Source organism: Tamandua tetradactyla, chromosome 7 (genome assembly GCF_023851605.1).
Source record: "Tamandua tetradactyla isolate mTamTet1 chromosome 7, mTamTet1.pri, whole genome shotgun sequence".
In the NCBI taxonomy this organism is placed as follows: Eukaryota; Metazoa; Chordata; class Mammalia; order Pilosa; family Myrmecophagidae; genus Tamandua; species Tamandua tetradactyla.
Genome location: NC_135333.1, coordinates 77,312,015 through 77,335,300, shown reverse-complemented (window position 1 = coordinate 77,335,300; position 23,286 = coordinate 77,312,015).

Here is a 23,286-nt window from a genome sequence, read left to right as displayed (position 1 = left end):
TATTCAAAGCATGCTTCCATTCCAAATAAATTTAGTTATTTGTTTTTCTATTTCTGCAAAATTGTTGGGATTTTAATTGGTGTTGCATTGACTCTATAAAACAATTTGGGTAGAATTAACAACTATATTTAGTCTTCCAAACCATGAACACAATATGGCTTTACATTTATTTAGGTCTTCGATGATTTCTTTTAGCAATTTCTTGTAGTTTTCTGTGTAAAGATCTTTTGTATCCTTTGTTAAATTTATTCTTAAATATTTTATTCTATTGTATACTTCATTAAATTTATTCCTAATTATTTTATTCTTTTGGTTGCTATTGTAAATGGAATTTGTTTTTTCTTGTTTTCCTCCTATTAGTGTAGAAACCTATTGATTTTGGGTTGTTGATCTTGTTCCCTGCCACTTTGGTCTACTCATTTATCATTTCTAATAGCTTTGCCTGTAGATTTTTTTGGGATTTAAGACATATAGTATCATGTCATCTGCAAACAGTGAGAGTTTTACTTTTTTCCTTTCCAATTTGGATGTCTTTTTTCCTTTTCTTGTCAAATTGCTCTGGCTAGAACTTCCAGCACAATGTTTAATAACCATGGTGAAAGTGGGCATCCTTTTCTTCTTCCTGATCTTAGAGGGAAGGCTTTCAGTCTTTCCCCATTGAAGATGATGTTGGCTGTTGGTTTTTCATATATTCCCTTTATCATGTTGAAGAAGTTCCCTTCTATTTCTATCCCTTGAAATGTTTTCATCAAGAAAGAATGTTGAATTTTGCCAATCGAGATGATCATGTAGTCTTTCTGCTTTGATTTGTTGATATGGTGTATTGCATTAATTGATTTTCTTATGTTGAACCATCCTTGCATACCTGGGATGAATCTTACTTGGTCATAGTGTATAATTCTTTTTTTTTTTAATTTTTAATTAAAAAAATATATAGCAACAAACACACAAACATTCTTAACATATGATCATTCTCTTCTATGTATATAATCAGTAATTCACAATTTCATCACATAGTTGCATATTCATCATCATGATCATTTCTTAGAACATTTGAATTGATTCAGAAAAAGAAATAAAAAGAAAACAAAAAAATTCATACATACCATACCCCTTACCCCTCCCTTTCATTGATCACTAGCATTTCAATCTACTAAATTTATTTTAACATTTGTTCCCCCTACTATTTCTTTTTATGCCATATATTTTACTCATCTGTTGATAAGGTAGATAAAAGGAGCATCAGACAGAAGGTTTTCACAATCACACAGTCACATTGCAAAGGCTATATCATTATACAATCATCTTCAATAAACATGGCTACTGGAACACAGCTCTACATTTTCAGGCAGTTCCCTCCAGGCTCTCTATCACATCTTGACTAACAAGGTGATATCTATTTAATGTGTAAGAATAACCTCCAGGATAATCTCTCGACTCTGGAATCTCTCAGCCATTGACACTTTATTTTGTCTCATTTTGCTCTTCCCTCTTTTAGTTAAGAAGGTTTTCTCAATCGCCTAATGCTGAGTCTCAGTTCATTCTAGGAGTTTTCTCAATCCCTTGATGTTAGTCTCAGCTCATTCCAGGATTTCTGTCCCACATTACCAGGAAAGTCCACACCCCTGGGAGTCATGTCTCATGTAGACAGGGGGAGGGTGGTGAGTTTTCTGGTTGTGCTGGCTGGAGAGAGAGGCCACATCTGAGCAACAAAAGAGGTTCTCTTGGGGGTGACTCCTAGGCCTAATTTTAAGTAGGCTTGACCTATCCTTTGTGGGGTTAAGTTTCATATGAACAAACCCCAAGACTGGGGGGTGGCCTATAACTTTGGTTGTCTGCACTGCTTGTGCAAATATCAAGAATTCAATTTGGAGAAGTTGAATTTTCCCCCTTTCTCACCATTCCCCAAAGGGGACTTTGCAGATACTTTTTTATTCACTGTTCAAATCACTCTGGGATTTATTGGGGCATCACTCTGGACAAACCAACAAAATCTCATGTCCTACTCAAGGTTCCATGTACTTATGATGTTCAATTAAGCTGTCTACATAAATTATATTAGGAAATGCACTTGTCAAAATATAAATTTTGTACCAGATAAACATTTTTTGCTTTAGTCTCACACATAAGTTAAAATTTTATAATATTAATTACCATGTATTTTCAACACCCTGCAGTAATGACATTCCTTTGTTCTTCCTCATGCAAAAGCATTTTTAAATTTGTACATTTAGCCATTATACACTCTAGGCATTCCTAGATTATACCATCTCAGTCTTTATCATTTATCTTTCTTTCTGATTTCATTTGTGCCCCCAGCCCTCCTCCCTCTATCATTCTCACATTCAGCTTCATTCAGTGTTCTAACATAATTGTATTACAGTTAGGTAGTATTGTGCTATCCATTTCTGAGTTTTAACAATCAGTCATGTTGCACGATCTGTATCCCTTCAGCTCCAATTACCTGATATCTTACCCTATTTCTATCTCCTGATGGTCTCTCTTACCAATGAAATTCTCCAAGTTTATTCACTAATATCAGTTCATATCAGTGAAACCATACAGTATTTGTCCTTTTGTTTCTGGATAATCTCACTCAGCATAATATCCTTAAGGTCCATCCATGTTGTTACATACTTCATAACTTTATTCTGTCTTACAGCTGCATAATATTCCATTGCATGTATATACCACAACTTGTTTAGCCACTGATCTGTTGATGGACATTTTAGCTGTTTCCATCTCTTTGCAATTGTAACTAATGCTGCTAAAAACATTGGTGTGCAAGTGTCCGTTTGTGTCCTTGCCCTCACATACCTAGCAATGGTATTGCCAGGTCATATGGCAATTCTATACTTAGCTTCCTGGGGACCTGCCAAACTGCCTTCCACAGTGGTTGCACCATTTGATAGTCCTACCAACAGTGGATAAATGTGCCCCTTTCTCCATATCCTCTCCAGCAATTGTCATTTTCTGTTTTATTGATAATGGCCTTTCTGGTGGGTGTGAGATGATATCTCATTGTGGTTTTGATTTGCATTTCCCTAATAGCGAGGGAATTTGAGCATCTTTTCATTTGCCTTTTGGCCGTTTGTATTTTCTCTTCTGAGAAGTGTCTGTTCAAGTCTTTTGCCCATTTTGTAATTGGATTGTCTGTCTTTTTGTTGTTGAGTTGAACAATCTGTTTATATATTCTGGATACTAGAACTTATCTGATATATCGTTTCCAAATATTGTCTCCATTGTGTAAGCTGTCTTTTTACTTTCTTGATGAAGTTCATTGATGCACAAAGTGTTTAATTTTGAGGAGTTCCCATTTCTTTCTTTCTTTCTTCAATGCTCATGCTTTGGGTATAAGGTTTAGGAACCCTATTATGAGATTTATAAAATATTCCCCTACATTTTCTTCAAACAGTTTTATGATCTTGGATCTAATATTTAGGTCTTTGATCCATTTTGAGTTAATTTTTGTATAGGGTATGAGATATGGATCCTCTTTTATTTTTTTTTTGCATATGGATATCCAGTTCTCTATGCATCATTTATTGAAGAGACTGTTCTGTCCCGGGTGAGTTGGTTTGACTGCCTTATCAAAATTCAATTGTCCTTAGATGAGAGGGTCTATATCTGAGAACTCTATTCGATTCCATTGGTCAGTATATCTATCTTTATGCCAGTACCATGCTGTTTTGACCACTGTAGCTTCATAAAACACCTTAAAGTCAAGTAGCATGAGACCTCTGACTTGATTTTTCTTTCTCAGGATACTTCTACTTATTTGGGGCACATTGCCATTCCAGATAAATTTGGTTATTGGTTTTTCTATTTCTGAAAAGTAAGTTGTCGGAATTTTAATTGGTATTGCATTGAATCTGTAAATCAATTTAGGTAGAATTGACATCTTAACTATATTTAGTCTTCCAATCCATGAACACGGTATGCCCTTCCTTTTATTTAGGTCTTTTATGATTTCTTTTAACAATTTCTTATAGTTTTCTTTGTATAGGTCTTTCATCTCTTTGGTTAAATTTATTCCTAAATATTTTATTCTTTTGGTTGCAGTTGTAAATGGATTTTTTTCTTGATTTCCCCCTCAGATTGTTCATTACTGGTGTATAGAAATACTTCAGATTTTTGAGTGTTGATCTTGTAACCTGCCACTTTGCTGTACTCATTTATTAGCTCTAGCAATTTTGCTGTGGATTTCTCAGGGTTTTCAACATATAGTATCATATCATGTGCAAACAGTGAGAGTTTTACTTCTTCCCTTCCGATTCTGATGCCTTGTATTTCTTTTTATTGTCTAATTGCTCTGGCTTGAACTTCCAACACAATGATGAATAATAGTGGTGATAGTGGACATCCTTGTCTTGTTCCTGATCTTAGGGGGAAAGCTTTAAGTTTTTCCCCTGGGGCACCTTGCCATGTTAGCTGTGGGTTTTTCATATATTCCCTTTATCATGTTGAGGAAGTTCTCTTCTATTCCTATCCTTTGAAGTGTTTTCAACAGGAAAGGATGTTGAATTTTGTCAGATGCCTTTTCTGCATCAATCGAGATGATCATGTGGTTTTTCTGCTTTGATTTGTTGATAAGGTGTATTTCATTAATTAATTTTCTTATGTTGAACCATCCTTGCATGCCTGGGATGAATCCTGTTTGGTCATGGTGTATAATTCTTTTAATGTGCTGCTGGATTCAATTTGCTAAAATTTTGTTGGGGATTTTTGCATCTATATTCATTAGAGAAATTGATCTGTAGTTTTCTTTTTTTGTAATATCTTTGTCTGGCTTTGGTATGAGGGTGATGTTGGCTTCACAGAATGAGTTAGGTAGCTTTCCCTCTTCTTCAATTTTTTTGAAGAGTTTGAGCAGGATTGGTACTAATTCTTTCTTGTGTATTTGGTAGAATTCACATGTGAAGTCATTAGGTCCTGGACTTTTTTTTGGGGGGGGGGCTTCTTAATGACTGATTCAATTTCTTTACTTGTGATTGGTTTGTTGAGGTCATCTATTTCTTCTCGAGTCAATGTTGGTTGTTCATGCCTTTCTAGAAAGTTTTCCATTTCATCTACATTGTCAATTTATTAACATAAAGTTGTTCATAGCATCCTGTCATTACTTCCTTTATTTTTGTGGGTCAGTGGTTATGTCTCCTCTTCCATTTCTGATTTGATTTATTTGCATCCTCTCTGTTCTTCTTTTTGTCAACCTCACTAAGGGCCCATCAATCTTATTGATTTTCTCATAGAACCAACTTCTGGTTTTGTTGATATTCTCAATTGTTTTCATTTTCTCAGTTTCATTTATTTCTGCCCTAATCTTCATTATTTCTTTCCTTTTGCTCGTTTTGGGGGATAGTTTGCTGTTCTTTCTCTAGTTCTTTCAAGTGGACAGTTAATTCCTCGACTTTTGCCTTTTCTTCTTTTTTTGATATAGGCATTTAAGGCAATCAATTTCCCTCTTCACACTTCCTTTGCTGCATCCCATAAATTTTGATATGTTGTGTTTTCATTTTCACTTGCCTCAAGATATTTACTGATTTCTCTTGTAATTTCTTCCTTGACCCACTGGTTGTTTAAGAGTGCATTGTTGAACCTCCACATATTTGTGAATTTTCTTGCACTCTACCTATTATTGATTTCCAACTTCATTCCTTTATTATCTGAGAAGTGTTTTGTATGATTTCAATCTTTTTTAAATTTGTTGAGACTTGGTTTGTGACCCAGCATATGGTCTATCCTTGAGAATAATCCGTGAGACTTGAGAAAATTGTGTATCCTGCTGTTGTGGGGTGTAATGTTCTATAAATGTCTGTTAAGTCTAGCTCATTTATTGTATTATTCAAATTCTCTGTTTCTTTATTGATCCTCTGTCTAGATGTCCTGTCCATTGATGAGTGTGGGGAATTGAAGTCTCCAACTATTATGGTAGATATATCTATTTCTCTTTTCAGTGTTTGCCTCATGTATTTTAGAGCATTCTGGCATGGTACATAAATATTTATGATTGTTATGTTGTGCTGGTTTGAAATGATGCATGTACCCTAGAAAAGCCATGTTTTAATCCTAATCCCATTTTGTAAAGGCGTTTCTTCTAATCCCTATTCAGTAGTGTATGTTTGAAACTGTAATTAGATCATCTCCCTGGGGGTGTGATTTAATCAAGAGTGGTTGTTAATGGCATAAAGATAGATATATTGACCAATGGAATCGAATAGAGTGCTCAGATATAGACCCTCTCATCTATGGACATTTGATCTTTGATAAGGCAGTCAAGCCAACTCACCTAGGACAGAACAGTCTCTTCAATAAATGGTGCCTAGAGAACTGGATATCCATATGCAAAAGAATGAAAGAAGACCCATATCTCACACCCTATACAAAAGTTAACTCAAAATGGATCAAAGATCTAAACATTAGGTCTAAGACCATAAAACAGTTAGAGGAAAATGTAGGGAGATATCTTATGAAACTTACAATTGGAGGCAGTTTTATGGACCTTAAACCTAAAGCAAGAGCACTGAAGAAGGAAATAAATAAATGGGAGCTCCTCAAAATTAAACACTTTTGTGCATCAAAGAACTTCATCAAGACAGTAGAAAGACAGCCTACACAATGGGAGACAATATTTGGAAATGACATATCAGATAAAGGTCTAGTATCCAGAATTTATAAAGAGATTGTTCAACTCAACAACAAAAAGACAGCCAACCCAATTACAAAATGGGAAAAAGACTTGAACAGACACCTACCAGAAGAGGAAATACAAATGGCCAAAAGGCACATGAAGAGATGCTCAATGTCCCTGGCCATTAGAGAAATACAAATCAAAACCACAATGAGATATCATCTCACACCCACCAGAATGGCCATTATCAACAAAACAGAAAATGACAAGTGCTGGAGAGGATGCGGAGAAAGAGGCACACTTATCCACTGTTGGTGGGAATGTCAAATGGTGCAACCACTGTGGAAGGCAGTTTGGTGGTTCCTCAAAAAGCTGAATATAGAATTGCCATACAACCCAGCAATACCATTGCTGGGTATCTACTCAGAGGACGTAAGAGCAAAGACACAAACGGACATTTGCACACCAATGTTTATAGCAGCGTTATTTACAATTGCAAAGAGATGGAAACAGCCGAAATCTCCATCAACAGAAGAGTGGCTAAACAAACTGTGGTATATACATACGATGGAATACTATGCAGCTTTAAGACAGGATAAACTTATGAAGCATGTAATAACATGGATGGACCTAGAGAACATTATGCTGAGTGAGTCTAGCCAAAAACTAAAGGACAAATACTGTATGGTCCCACTGATGTGAACAGACATTCGAGAATAAATTTGGAATATGTCCTTGATAACAGAGTCCAGCAGGAGGTAGAAACAGGGTAAGATAATGGCCAATTGGAGTTGAAGGGATACAGATGGTGTAACAGGACTAGATACAAAAACTCAAAAATGGACAGCACAATAATACCTAATTGTAAAGTAATCATGTTAAAACACTGAATGAAGCTGCATCTGAGATACAGGTTTTTGTTTTGTTTTGTTTTGATTTTACTATTATTACTTTTATTTTTTTCTCTATATTAACATTCTATATCTTTTTCGGTTATGTTGCTAGTTCTTCTAAACCAATGCATATGTACTAAGAAATGATGATCATGCATCTATGTGATGATGTTAAGAATTAATGATTGCATATGTAGAATGGTATGATCTCTAAATGTTGGGTTAATTTCTTTTTTTCCGTTAATTAAAAAAAAAAAAAGAGAAGGGATAATTGGAGTTGAAGGGATACAGACTGTACAACGGGACTGGATATAAAAACTCAGAAATGGACAGCACAATACTACCCAATTGTAATGCAATTATGTTAAAACACTGAATGAAGCTGCATGTGAGGTATAGGTTTTTTGTTTTTGTTTTTGTTTTTTTTTTCTTTCTATTGTTTTAATTCTTATTCTGTTGTCTTTTTATTTCTTTTTCTAAATCGATCCAATGTACTAAGAAATGATGAATATGCAACTATGTGATGTTATCAAGAATTACTGATTGTACATGTAGATTGGAATGAGAAAAAAAAAACTTAAAAAAAAAAAAAAAACTTATGAAGCATGTAATAACATGGATGGACCTAGAGAACATTATGCTGAGTGAGTCTAGCCAAAAACTAAAGGACAAATACTGTATGGTCCCACTGATGTGAACGGACATTCAAGAATAAACTTGGAATATGTCATTGGTAACAGAGTCCAGCAGGAGTTAGAAACAGGGTAAGATAATGGGTAATTGGAGCTGAAGGGATACAGACTGTGCAACAGGACTAGATACAAAAACTCAAAAATGGACAGCACAATAATACTTAATTGTAAAGTAATCATGTTAAAACACTGAATGAAGCTGCATCTGAGCTAAAAAAAAAAAAAAGAGTGGTTGTTAAGATGGATTAGGTAGAGGCATGTCTCCACCCATTTGGGTGGGTTTTGTTAAGTTTCTGAAGTCCTATAAAAGAGGAAACATTTTAGAGAATTGAAGATTCAGAGAGAGCAGAGCAGAACGACATAGCCACGAGAAGCAGAGTCCACCAGCCAGTGTCCTTTGGAGATGAAGAAAGAAATGCCTCCAGGGGAGCTTCATGAAACAAGGAGCCAGGAGAAGCTAGCAGATGATGCCATATCTGCAGTGTGCCCTTCCAGGTGACAGATGGACCCTGAACGTGTTCACCATGTGCCTTTCTGGATGAGAGAGAGACTCTGCCTGCGTTTACCATGTGCCTTCTTACTTGAGAGAGAAACCCTGAACTTCATTGGCCTTCTTGAACCAAGGTTTCTTTCCCTGGATGCCTTAGATTGGACATTTCTATAGACTTGTTTTAATTGGGACATTTTCTCAGCCTTGGAACTGTAAACTAGCAACTCATTAAATTCCCCCCTTTTAAAGCCATTCTTTTTCTGGTATGTTGCATTCCAGGAGCTAGCAAACTAGAACATATGTCTTCTTATTGAATTGTTCCATTTAGTAATACATAGTGTCCTTCTTTGTCTCTTTTAACTGTTTTACATTTGAAGTCTAATTTGTTGGATATTAGTATAACTACTCCTGCTCTTTTATGATTGTTATTTGCATGAAATATCTTTTCCCAACCTTTCACTTTAAACCTATATTTATCCTTGGGTCTAAGGTGCACAGCATATCCTGTAGACAGCATATAGATGGGTCCTGTTTTTTAATCCATTCTGCCAGTCTATGTCTTTTGATTGGGGAGTTTAATCCATTAACATTCTGTGTTATTACTATACAGGTAGTACTTTCTTCTGCCATTTTGCCTTTTGGATTTTATATGTCATATCTAATTTTTCTTCTTTTTACCTTTACTGACAGTCTTGATTTCTACACTCTTCTCCACACCTCTCTCCTGTCTTTTCATATCTGCCTCTAGTGCTCCCTTTAGTATTTCTTGCAGAGCCAGTCTCTTGGTCACAAATTCTCTCAATGATTTTTTGACTGAAAATGTTTTAATTTTTCTCTCATTTCTGAAGGACAATTTTGCTGGATATAGAATTCTTGGTTGCCAGTTTTTCTCTTTTAGTATTTAAATATATCATCCCACTTTCTTCTTACCTCCATGGTTTCTGCTGAGAAATCTACACATAGTCTTATTGGGCTTCCCTTGTATGTGATGGATTGTTTTTCTCTTGCTGCTTTCAAGATTCTCTCTTTCTTGTTGGCATCTGACATTCTGATTACTTTGTTGTCTATCTGTTCTTTGACATTCAGTTCAGTTTATTCTGGGCCACTAGTTTAGGTTTTGTTTAACAGAGCAGAATTTTTCAGTTCTTGTTTTCTTGTTTCTTGCCCTACCTATATGGTGCCTTCCTCCCCCACCACCCTTAGGAGAGTTACTTAGGTATTATAGACCCCAGCCAGATTTTCCCAGACCAAATTGGCCTCCTGTCAGGAGGAAAGAGTCATTTGCATCAGTTTTCCTTGAGGGTGAGACCCAGCAGGTTGAAAGACTTTCCTATGAAGTCTCTGGACTCTGTGTTTTTCCTATCCTGCCCAGTATGTGGCACTTTTCTGCCTGTGGGTCCCACTAGTATAAGGTGATGTGGTACCTTTAACTACAGCAGACTCTTCCTGCTGGAGGCGTGGTTGTAGAGGAGAGGTTGTAGGCTGGCTTTAATCACTTCAATTTTCCAAATCCTGAGGTCTAAATTCCTTGAGGGAGGGAATCCACCTGAGCTGGGCCCCACCCCTCTCCTGGGGAAGACACAGGCTCCAAACAAGCTCTCAAACAAGATTTTTGCTGCCTATGCCTGGGGCAGTTGCAGCCTGAGAAGCCCTGCCGCTGTATCCAAAGGCCGTAAAGCCTTTGTAGAAACAGAGCCACAAAAAAAGAAAGAGAAAAATCCTTCTCAGAGAAGGACCCCCATTCTTCAGGTTTGCCAATCAGGAACATAAGTTGGTATGTTGCTTTGTGTACCTTCAGATCCTATATACCCCCTCATTTCCTTCAGGGCCCAGACCCTTTCAAGTATTATCTGCTATCCTGTCAAAAAAATCTCAGTTTCTTTTTTCTTTTTCTATCAGCCCTGTCCCCTTGGCACCAGGGCAAAAATCAGCAACCTCCACTTTGATGAAGTTCAGCTGAGCTGGGGGCCTATTTTTAGTAGTCAGAATTTGTGAATTAATTTCACAATTGGAGCTTAGTTGCACTCAGCCCCTACTGCTGGTAACGTCCCTTTCCTTTCCCCTCTGGGAGGCAGCCTGTGGGGGAGGGACACCGGCCGCCATGGCTTGGGGAACTCAAGGTTGTGGAGGGGCTTGCAACTGGTCAAGCTTGTCCAGACTGGGGTACGCTGTGTGTCCGATCACTGATGTGGCCCCAGCAGTTGTTCTGTACTGTTCCTGGCTATTTAGTAGCTAAATCCCATACCTCGCTAAGCTGCCACCTTGGCTGGTTCACCTCCAGAATTCTGCATAATTATTTTAATGTACTGCTGGATTCGATTTGCAAGAATTTTGTTGAGAATTTTTGCATCTATATTCATTAGAGAAATTGATCTGTAATTTTCCTTTCTTATAATATCTTTGTCTGGCTTTGGTATGAGAGTGATGTTGGCTTCATAGAATGAGTTATGTAGCCTTCTCTCCTCTTCAATTTTTTTGAAGAGTTTGAGCAGGAGTGGTACTAATTCTTTCTCGAACGTTTGTTAGAATTCACATGTGAAGCCATCTGGTCCTGGACTTCTCTTTTTGAGGAGCTTCTTAATGACTGATTCAGTTTCTTTACTTGTGATTAATTTGTTGAGGTCATCTACTTCTTCTTGAGTCAATGTTGGTTGTTTGCCTTTCTAGGAAGTTGTCCATTTCATCTCTGTTGTCTAGTTTATTAGTATAAAGCTGTTCATAGTATCCTCTCATTACCTCCTTTATTTCTGCAGGGTCAGTGGTTATATATCCTCTTTCATTTCTGATTTTATTTATTTGCATCCTCTCTCTCTTTTTGTCAACCTACTAAGGGTCCATCAGTTTTATTAATTTTCTCAAAGAACCATCTTCTGGTTTTGTTATTTTTCTTGATTATTTTCATGTTCTCAATTTCATCTATTTCTGCTCTTTTCTTCATTATTTCTTCCATTTTGTTCACTTTGGGGGTTAGTTTGCTATTCTTTCTCTAGTTCTTTGAAGTGAACAGTTCATTCCTTGATTTTAGCTTTCTTTTTGTTTATTTGTTTGTTTGTTTGTTTATATTTTTGTATTTTTATTTTTTCTCTATATTATCATTTTATTTCTTTTTCTGTTGTCTTGCTATTTCTTTTTCTAAATTGATGCAAATGTACTAGCTTTCTTTTTTTTAATATACACATTTAAGGGAATAAGTATCCCTCTCAGTATTGCCTTTGCTGCATCCCATAAATTTTGATATGCTATGTTTTCATTTTCATCTGTGTCAAGATATTTATTGATTTCTCTGTAATTTCTTCCTTGACCCACTGGTTGTTTAAGAGTGTATTGTTTAACCTCCATATATTTGTGAATTTTCTGGCCCTCTGCCTGTTATTGACTTCCAATTCAGTCGATTATGATCTGAGAAAATGTTTTGTATAATGTCAATCTTTTTAAATTTATTTGAGACTTGCTTTGTGACCCAGCATATGGTCTATCCTTTAGAATGATCCGTGAGCTCTTGGTAAAAATATTTATCCTGCTATTGTAGGGTGTAATGTTCTGTAAGTGTCTGTTAAGTCTAGTTCATTTATCATATTATTCAGATTCTTGGTTTTGTTATTAATCCTCTGCCTAGATTTTCTATCAATTGATGAGAGCAAGGAATTAAAGTCTCCAGTTATGATGGCAGAGGTGCCTACTTCTCCCTTCAGTACTGTCAGTGTTTGCTTCATATACTTTGGAGCACTCTGACTCAGTGCATAACTATTTATGTCTGTTATGTCTTCTTGTTGAATCATTCCTTCTATTAATACATAGAGTCCTTCTTTGTCTCTTTTAATTGTTTTACATTTGAAGTCTAATTTGTCATATATTAATATAGCTACCCCTACTCTTTTATGGTTGTTGTTTGATTGAAATATCTTTTCCCAACCTTTCACATTCAACCTTGTTCTGGTTTGCTAGCTGGTGGAATGTGCTATACCAGAAATGTTATGGCTTTTAAAAGGGGGAATTTATTAAGTTGCAAGTTGACAGTTCTAAGGCCATGAAAATGTTCCAATTAAAGCAAGTCTATAAAAATGTTCAAATTAAGGCACCAATAAGAAGTTACCTTCACTCACGAGAGGCCGATGAAGTTCAGGGCTACTCTCTCAACTGAAAAGGCACATGGTAAACATGGTGACTTCTGCTAATTATCACTCTAGGCTTCTTATTTCATGAAGCTCCACCAAGGGTGTTTTCCTTCTTCATCTCCAAAGGTCTCTAGCTATGTGGGCTCTTCTGTTTTTTGTGGCTCTGTGCTCTCTCATCATTCTCAAGCTTTTTCCAAAATGCTTCCTCTTTTAAAAGATTTCAGTAAACCAGTCAAGACCCACCTGGAGTGGGTGGTGTCACATCTTCCTCTAACCAAGGATACCCACAATTGGGCATGTCACATCTCCATGGAGATAATCTAATCAAGTTTCCAACCTACAGTACTGAATAGTGAGTAAAAGAAATGACTTCCTCCACAAGATGGATCAGGATTAAATCCTGGCTTTTCTAGGGTACACAATCCTTTCAAACAAGCACATATGGTAAAAACACCATGGAAAAAAATTGTATGTCCACTCACAATAGTAGAAGGTAAATGAGGAATCCACACTTCCACCCTTACCAATCTGTGTAATGAGATACTCCAACCCTGCCTCCTGAGGTGTTGACAGAGAGGCAAGAGTAGGAGGCTGAGAATTTCATCTCCACTGGTGGTAACAAGCCCCCCACCCCTAGCCAACTCCACAGTGTCAGTAGAGACCACATGGGGAACCTGAAATTCCAACTAACTCATCTGACCATAAACAGCTACCCCTCACCCTCTCTGCTGAAGTGGACAGAGGAGGCATGCTGTGGAAGTCGGAACTTTCAACAGTAGTGATGAGGGCAACCCCCCCCCCCCGGTTGTGGTGTCAAAGAAGGCCATATGGTGAGCAGTACAAGGCTCCCTCACCGTGCAGAGCCAGGGAGTTATAAATGGGAGCCTACATGGAATCTAGAATTCCTACCACTGTTTGGCAAGAAGAAGGAGTGTCCACCTCTAAGGTCTCAACATAGGCCAGGTGGAGAACCTGGACTTCTCCCTTCACCTGGCAGTAATGAATCAGTGCCCATCTCTTTCCCTGACAGAATAATGTTCAAAAGAAGCCAGCTACACCAGGGTAAAGTTAAATCCAGAGTGTCATAGCATAATACCTGAAATATCCAGATTTCAATTGAAAATCATATTATGCCAAGAACCAGAAAAATCTCAAACTAAATGAAGAAAAGACAATCAATAGATTCAAACATGAAGATGACAGAAGTGTTAGAATCATGTCAAAGCTTTTAAAGCAGCCATCATAAAAAAATACTTTGGTGAGCAATTGTGAACATACTTGAAACAGATGAAAAAATAGAAAGTCTCAAACAGAAATAAGAAACATAAAAAAAGAATCATAAAAAAATTTTAGAACTGAAAAATATAATAACTGAGACAAAAAATTATTAGACAGGTATAATAGTAGAATGGAGTAGACAGAGGAAAAATTCAGTGAAGATAGAACAATAGAAAATATCCATTCTGTATGGAGAAAAAAATAGACTAAAGAAAATAAACTGAACTTCAGGGATCTGTGGGATGTAACAAAAGATCTAACATTCTTGTCACTGGAGTCCCTGAAGGAGAGCAGAAAGTGGGCTGACAAAGTACTCAGAGAAATAATAGCTAAAACATTTCAAATGGGACAAAAGACATAAACCTATATATTTAAGAAGCTGAGCAAACTTCTAACAGAATAAGCTGCCACTTTACCCCCCCTCCAAAAAAAAGCCCACAATAAGACATCGTAGTCAAATGTTTGAAAACCAAAGACAAAGAAAAAATCCTTGAAAACAGCAGGAGAAACATGACACCATACATATAGGGAAAAACACCTCCCAATGACAGTAGATTTCTCACCAGAAACTAAATGTGACAGTTAGATTCAGGTATCAACTTAGCTAGATGATGATGCCTCGTTCTGATGCTGTGAACTTAAATCATCAGTACATGAAATTCATCTATGGCTGATTACGTTTGTGGTTGGCTAAGGAGAACGCCTTCCACAATGCGTGAGGTTTAATTAGCTGGACACTTAAAAGAGAGAGGTTAGAAGAGAACTCAGCAGTTCAGCATACCTCATCTCAGTACTCACAGCTCAGCGCACTCACAGACATTTGGAGATCCAGAAAGGAATTGCTCTGGGGAAAGCTGCTGGAACCCAGAAGCCAGGAGAGAAGGTTAGCAAATGTCCACCATGTGCCTCCCCAAGAAAAAGCCAGAGGAATGCCAGATGCATTTCTCCTGAAGAACTATAAATGTGTAAATAAATAAATCCACTTAAAAGCTGATCCATCTCTGATGTGTTGCATTCTGGCAGTGTTAGCAAACTAAAACACATGAAAGCCAGAAGGAAGTGTTACAACAATTTTTAAGTGCTGAAAGAAATAAATTAACAGTCTGTAATTCTATATCTAGCAAAAATATATTTCAGAAATGAAGAGGAAATCAAAATATTCTCAAATGAAGGAAAACTAAGAGAGTTTATTGCCAGCAGCCCTACCCTAAAAGAATGGCTCCAAGAAGTTCTCTAAAGAGAAAGAAAATAATAAAAGAATCATGAAACACCACAACAAAAGAAAATCATGGCAAGCAAAAATAATAATTATGACAGACCAAAGTTTCTCTCATAAGTTTTCTAAATTATGTTTGATGGCTGAAATAAAAATTGTTAGTTGAATAAAACACATTTGGTGTGCTTTTAAATGTGTGTGGAAGAAATAGTATAATTTCATTATGAATGAGAGAGGATAAAGGGATGTAAAGGAAGGTAAGATTTCTACACTTCATTTGAACTGCTAACATGATGACAATGGTAGACCATAAGTCACAGGTATATAATGTAATACCTAGAGCAAACACTAATAAAACTTCACATAGAGATACACTCAAACATACTACAGATAAACCAAAATGGAATTCAACAAATATTCAACTAATCCACAGAAGGCAAGAAACATAAAATACAGAAAATAAAAGCAGAGAGCCAACAAAGCAAAAAGTCAAGCTTAAGCCCTAACAAATCAATAACTACATCAAATATATATAGTCTGAATAAGTGAATTAAAAGATGGAGATTGGCAGTAGAGATTACAAAACATTACTCAATGATATGCCGTCTATAAGAAGCTTACTTCAAATGCAAAGATAAAAGCATGTTGAAAATAAAAGAATGGAAAATCCATATCATGCAAACATTAATCAAACAAAAACAGGTATCACTATATTAATATCAGATACAGTGGACTTCAGGGCAAGGAAATGAACCACAGTTAGAGAGGATGTTATGTAATGATAAAGGGATCAATCTACCAGTAAGCATAGCAATCTTAAATTTGCATATACCAAGCAGTGGAGCTGAAAAATATTTGCAGAGAAAACATAGAACCAAGGAAAGATAGACCACATTCACAATTTTGTGAATTGGAAACCTCCACATGCCTCTCTCAACAATTGATGGAAAAAACAGAATATCATCAAGGATATAGAAGAACTAAACAACACCACCAATCAACAGGATCTTAACATTTAGAGAACACTTCACCCAGCAACAGCAGAACACAATCTTTCCAAGCACCCAGGGAATAGGAACTAAGATAGACCATCTCCTAGGCCATCAAACAAACCTCAACGAACCTCATATTTTAAAATTTGAAATCATATGAAGAGTGTTTCCTCCATCCACAGTGAAAGCAAACTAAAATTCGATAATTAATAGCTAACAGCAAAATCTCCAAACACTTGAAAACTAAAAAACAAACTTCTACGTAATCATGGTTCCAGGAGTGAATCACAAAGGAAACTTTAAGATATTTTGAATTGAATGAAAATGAAAATACAGCATGTCAAAATTTGTGGGACACAATTAAACCAGCCCTAATGGAGAAATTTGTAACACTAAATGCATATATTAGAAAAAAGGAAAACTCTCAAATCAATTTTCTAACCTCCCACCTCAAAAACCTAAAAAATGAAAATCAAAGTAAACTCAAAGTAGAAAAGAAGAAGAAAATAATACAGATAAGAGAAAAAAGCAATGAATTAAAAACCGAAAGACAATGCAGAAGATCAATAATAGCACAATGAGATGTGTCTTTTTCAAGACCAGTAAAATTGACCCCTTGAAAGACTGGCAAAAAAAAAAAAGACATAAATTATCAAAATAAAAAATGAAATGGAATTGGTTACTTTTGTCTTAGGGACAATGAAATTATCTAAAGTTGAGAGTGCTGATGGACTGTGGGCTTTGGGCATTATACATGATGCCTAATGAATGCAGGTGGCTGAAGGATGCACTGACTGAGAAGTAGACTGGTGAATGCTGGTGTATACATATGATCAAATATTGTGCTGCTACAGAAAGGAACGAAGCTGTGAGGCATGCAACACTGTGTATGAACCTGCAGGGCACTGGGTGAGGCAAAATAAGGCAGCCACAAAAGAGCAACTATTGTATGGTCTCCTTTCAGAAAATGCTTATTTTATAAGAAAACAGGGGCTTAGATTATAAGCTCTTATAGCAGTCACATTTAGTCTGGAGTGGTAATTCTTATTTTAGGGTTTTGAGAGGCTGTTTTATAAATGTATAACCTGGTATTTAGAGATAAGAATGAAGCCCATCAGGTCGGGATTAAGGTAACTCGGAACACAAGGGTAAGGAAGACATTGTCTATATTCTAGAACCTCACCTACTCTTCAAGACCAAAGGAAGAAAGGTTTATTTTGTCCAGAACCTAAATTTTCTGTAGCACATAATCTAACTCAACCTATCTGGACAGCTCATTTAAATAATTGGAACACGGAGCCCAGAATAAAGAATGAGGGACTTTAATCCTGTATAGTTTAATGTAATGCCTGGATACAAGCTACAATATATTAAGCAGATAATCAAAAAAGTATTGGCAGAGCAGGCCACAGTGGCTCAGCAGGCAGAGTTCTTGCCTGTCATGCTGGATACGCAGGTTTGTTTCCCAGTGCCTGCCCATGCAAAACAACAACAACAAAAAAAGAAGTATTGGCAAAATCCCTTGAGGGATGGAAGGAAAAATATGGAACTATTAAACTTTACCACCAGAGAAACCCCTGGTACTGTGTGAAACATTAGGGACACCCAAATCAATAGGCCAAGCCTTTGATCTTGAAGTTTGCTCTTGTGAAGCTTATATATGAATAGAGAAACTTAGCCTACCTATAGGTATGCCTAAGTGTGACTTCTGGAGGACCTCTTTTATTTCTTAGGTGTGTTCTCACTCTCTCTAAGCCCAACTCTGTACGTAAAATCATGGCCCTCCCCTCTACGTGGGACATGACATCCAAGGGTGAAAGTCTCCCTGGTGGTGTGGGAGATGACTACTAGGGATGAGTCTGGCCCTGGTACCATGGGATCAACAATTCCATCCTGACCAAAAGGTGGGGGATGGGGGGGTAGGGGGGAAGAAGTGTAACTATAAAGTATCAGTGGCTAAGAGAGTTCAAATAGAGTTGAGAGGCTACTGTGGAGGTCACTCTTATGCAAGCTTCAGTTAGACATTGCTACCTATCAAAACATACCACCCCAACCAAAACCATTCCAGCCAATCCTAAAGAACACCTACAACAACATATAATATTCTACAAATGTTCTATGCAATAAGGGTAACTTTCAAGAAACCTACAACCTCCAGATGGGTCCCAGGATCAGATAAGTCCTGAAACTTAGAGGGACCAGCCTTTCCAGAACATCAGCTACTTCCATCTCCCTACCCTATATTATTGACAGCCCCTTTCGACATGAAAAAGTTAGAATGGCCATAGCCCAAATACCCTCTAAAGAATGGGATAGAAAGATCAAAGGTGATGGTGGAGTTATACAGAGAAGGTAGGGTTTAACAAACAAATATGATTGCTGAGTCATTAAATTGATATTTCTTTTAGTCTCCAGTATCTTAGAGTAGCTAGAAGTAAAAACCTAAAATTGTAGAATTCTAACCCATATCAAACTCTGAAATCTGTTCTACAACTGATTGTTGTGCTGTGCTTTGAAATGTATTGCTTTTTTTGACTATATGTAATTTTTCATAAAAAAAAGTCAATTGTAATGATAAAAAAAAAATTATTCCTTCTAGAATTTGATGTTCTGGAGCAGCTAGGAGGAAAAATCTGAGATAATGGTATAGTAGCCCATGAAAACCCCTGTAACTACTTGTTGAAGAGTGCTTTGAAAACCAATGCTTTTTTTCTTTCTTTGCTTTGTATATATGTTAGATTATACAAATAAAATAGCTAAAAGAAAAAATGAAATAGAAAATTTTGCTACAGACTCTGCAGATATCTAAAGGATAATAAAGGAAAAACATTGAACCAGCTCTACACACAATTTTACAACTCAGATGAAATGGACCAATCTTCAAAGAAAACAATCTGCCACAGCTCACTCAATGAAATAGTTATTATGAATAGAGGCTTAACTATTAAGGAAATTGAAAACATAATTTTAAAAACTCCCCAAAAAGAAATCTTCAGCACTGGTTTTTTTAGACTCCAGAATTCTACCAAACATTTAAACAATTAACACCAATTCTACACAATATTTTCCAGAAAATAGAATAGGAAAAACACATCACAATTCTGTGTCTACTATTACCCTGACAGCAAAACTAGACAAAGACAGTAAAAAGAAGAAAACTATAGACCAAAATCCTTCATGACCATAGATGTAAAAATCCTTAACAAAAATACTAGCAAACAGAATTCAACAATATTTTTAAAAATTTTACATAATTAGCAAGTAAAGTTTATTCTAACAATGCAAGAGTGGGTCAATAGAGGAAGATGCAGCCACAGCATGGGTAAGGAGCCTGGAAGTACAAGCCAAGATGGCAGATGTTTAGACACATTGGGCCGCCACAGTTTCCAGAAAGGATTTGATGGGAGGAACCTCTGGAGCAGCTGTGAGTTAGGGGGGCAGTGAAGAATGGGGTAGTATTGGGAGAGGGCAGGACATTGAGAATTGAAGGGGCAGGGGTTAGGTACCTCTGAGAAAGGGTGGGGAAGGGAGCAAGGGAAATGAGTGGTAGTCTGGATTGGTCCCACTGGAAGAACAGGCTGTGAGGGGCCTGGGAATACAGACTGGAGCTGCCCTAGAGGCAGTGCATACTCTGCTCCTATGCCCCTGGCAAATACTGTCAGGTAGGAGCCCGAGGAGGTGGTGGGTGATTACCACCTCTCTCTGCCCTCATTTCCCTCTGTGGCCCCATCCTTCTCTTTAATCATTAACAGCCCTGAGATTAATGGGCTCAGACTCACAGATTTATCTATGCACCTTTGCTATGATAATCATCTGTGCCTGAGGTAATTGGGCTGGAAGCTTTGCCTGTATCTAGTATAGAACAAGTGGAATGGGATGGCAAATGCATTTTTGTCCACTTCTCACTCCTCTCCCTCCCCTATACATTCCTTTCATTTCCACTTAATTTTCTGTGGCTAGGTGGCAATCCTATTTATTTGTTTGTTTTAATGGCACTCTGTACCTTGGCTACCTCTTTTGAATTCAACGTTCAACTTCTGTACCAGATCTGCAAGCTTTGTAGTAAGTTCAATTATAGGCTGTGTCAGGTCACATTTGGGAGTACCTCATAATGTCTGGTAGCTCCCCATTATAATGAGCATTTTCACCTAGGACTAATGAAATTCCAGACAGAGCCCTTGCAAGTGTTTCTAAAGAGTGTCGTAGTCCAGGAATTAAGTTCTCTTGCTCTAAATACTTTATTTGTGAGGAATTTACATGTTGCCAACTCTTTCCATAATGGCTTGATGTTGGGTTAATTCTGGATTTCTGTATTTCTTTCCATCCACACTTTATAATGCACTTCAGAAAACAGAAAAGCCCATATTGCTTTTTTTCCCATGCTTTTACAATAGCTCTTTTATCTCTCTCTACTTTTGTGTATGGGCACATCAGTCTTCAGTGACACATTGGACTTTGCTGATTTCCATTTTGTTTATTTAGCTGATTCTGTGTGTGTACAGGTGGTCTTAAATGAGACCGTGTGATTCATTTAGTTTTGTTTTAAAGAAGGTTATGAATCTGTAAAAAGTGTGAAAATGATTATTTTAAGGAAACAAAGAATGATGGAAAGATGTTAAAAATAAAATAAAATGGCCACCTGCGTTTTGCCCAGAGGGACCCCTTTCCAAGAAGGGATTTTCCAAAAGACAGAAACAATTAACCAGCAGGAGCTTTCTGAGAAAATGGACCGCACCCTATAAAATTGCAGATAAGAACATCTGGTGATAAACTAGTTTCGGTCTAGTAAAGATAGCTTATCAGCATGGATAAGCAAACCAAACTAATCAATGTATGTCTGCTCCCTGCTTTTTAACCCACCCACCCCCCATGTAAAGTGGAAGCTTAACATCAACCCGTCAGAACATTTCCTCAATTGCTTCCGCATTTGTCCTAGATTAACTCCCCCATTCCACCCCCTGAGTGGCGCACCCTTCTATTTCTTGACTGGGAAACTGCCTGATTTGTGAATCGCCTAATAAAGCGGTGAGATCCTAAATTTAATGTTCTTGCAAAATTTTTCTTTTAACAAAGTTCTCTTTGTTGATATTCTGTTGGTTTAAAAAAAAGAAAGATCAAGTAGCACTCATTTAGCCTATCATGTATTTCACAGGGAAGTATAATGATTCCCATTTTGGCGTTGACATTTTCTTTCGCTATCTTTTGTCTAATACACAACTGTGTTTGCTGAAGAAGTTTAAAAAATAGTGCCCAAAATTTAGAGGTCTAATGATTGCAAAAGTATCTGTAAATCTTGCCCTCAGTAACTGTTCTTGATAAACGTATTGCTAGCAGAATTATCATAACAGGTTTTCTTCTGATGCTGGAGAGTGTCCCATCCTAACTTTCAGTGCTTTCAGGCCTTATAAAACATAATATTTAATGCCTTCGCTGTACAAATAACAGTGTGTTTAGATGTTTCACAGAAATACAACAAAAGAAAAGAATCGCTACTTAGACTCAATTGATTTGGAACCCAGTTTGCCATTGAACAAAATGTCCAAAATTATTCATTCAACAAACATTTATCAGCTGGATACTAGGTGCTAGTCCCTGTTTCAGGCATTGGGCACACAAGCAAAAAGTCCATGCTCTCATGGAGATTAGTTGGAGTGAGAGGAGTGAGTACAGAGAGACAAAATAATTAAGCAAATAAATCAGATTTTGATAAGTGCTGAATAAAATAAGAGTGATGTAATAGAAAGTGTCGAAGTGGGATTCAGTTCAAGGAGATGACATTTAAACTGAGCTTTAAATTAAAAAAGGAGGAAGCCATGCAAAGATAAGGAGAGAAGCCTTCCAGGTTCAGGGAAATGCTAGTGGAGAAACTGACTGGAATGAAAATAGAAAATGAATTCCAGAATGGTGCAGGGAGAATATCAAAGTGTTATTATAAGAGATATTTAAAATGGGAAATAATCATCAGAAGATAATAGTCATTAGGAGATTAATATTAAAAATTGAAAACCACCATATAAAGTTTTATACTTTCCCAGTCACTATCATATCCACTTTTTTTATTTCTCAAAGTTAAAAAAAAATCTTTATTTAATATAAATATATTGAATGCTTACTGTACTGTTCTAAGAGATGGTCATATAGAAATGAATAAAAAAATCCAAATCCTTGAACTAACAGTTTAAATTCTAATGGTGAGACAAAGAATTAATAAATAAGATCATATAAAATAATGATATCTTTTATAAAGAAAATAAAGCAGGTGATATAATAGCAAATTACTAGCACAGAGTGTTTTTAAACTATTGCCCAAAAAAGGTAACTCAACCAAAGTACTATTTGAGCTGAGACCTAATAATAATCCATAATCATTGTTATGGAGCTAATGTTCCAGGCCCCTGAACTAAGATAAGCATTAATGCAATCACCCTTAAGTAAGTGGACCCTAGTGAATAAGGCAGAAAGTCACAGCAGATGAGGTGTGTGATGTAGAGAAGGGTCCCCAAGATGCTTTAATGGATCAGCAAGGTCAAAACTATTTTCATTAGAATAATACCAAAACGTTATTTTTCTTTTCCACTGTGTTAGAATTTTTTTTCTCTTCATCTGAGTACACCAGGTCCAGGAGCCCTTCAACTTGAATAGATGGAAATTGTAACACTAGTAGTATCTCAACTTCTATCATCACTTCCCTCTTTTTTAAAGTGAATCTCAGAGGCATTAAGTGAAACTTTTTTTCTAAATTATTTTTTATTAATTATTTCCAACCATTCTTCTTTCAAGAGCAAACACATGATCTGCTTTTTAAATTCCTCCAGTTGTTCTGTAAGGGTCATGCAAAAAGCCCCCAGTGGCAACACCATATGCCCACTCCTTGATATAAATAGCAATAATATACAAGAAAATTGACAGCAGAAATTTCTTGATGAGACTGCCTTCATTTCCTAATGATAAACACCCAGCATCATTGTTATCTTTCCTGTTA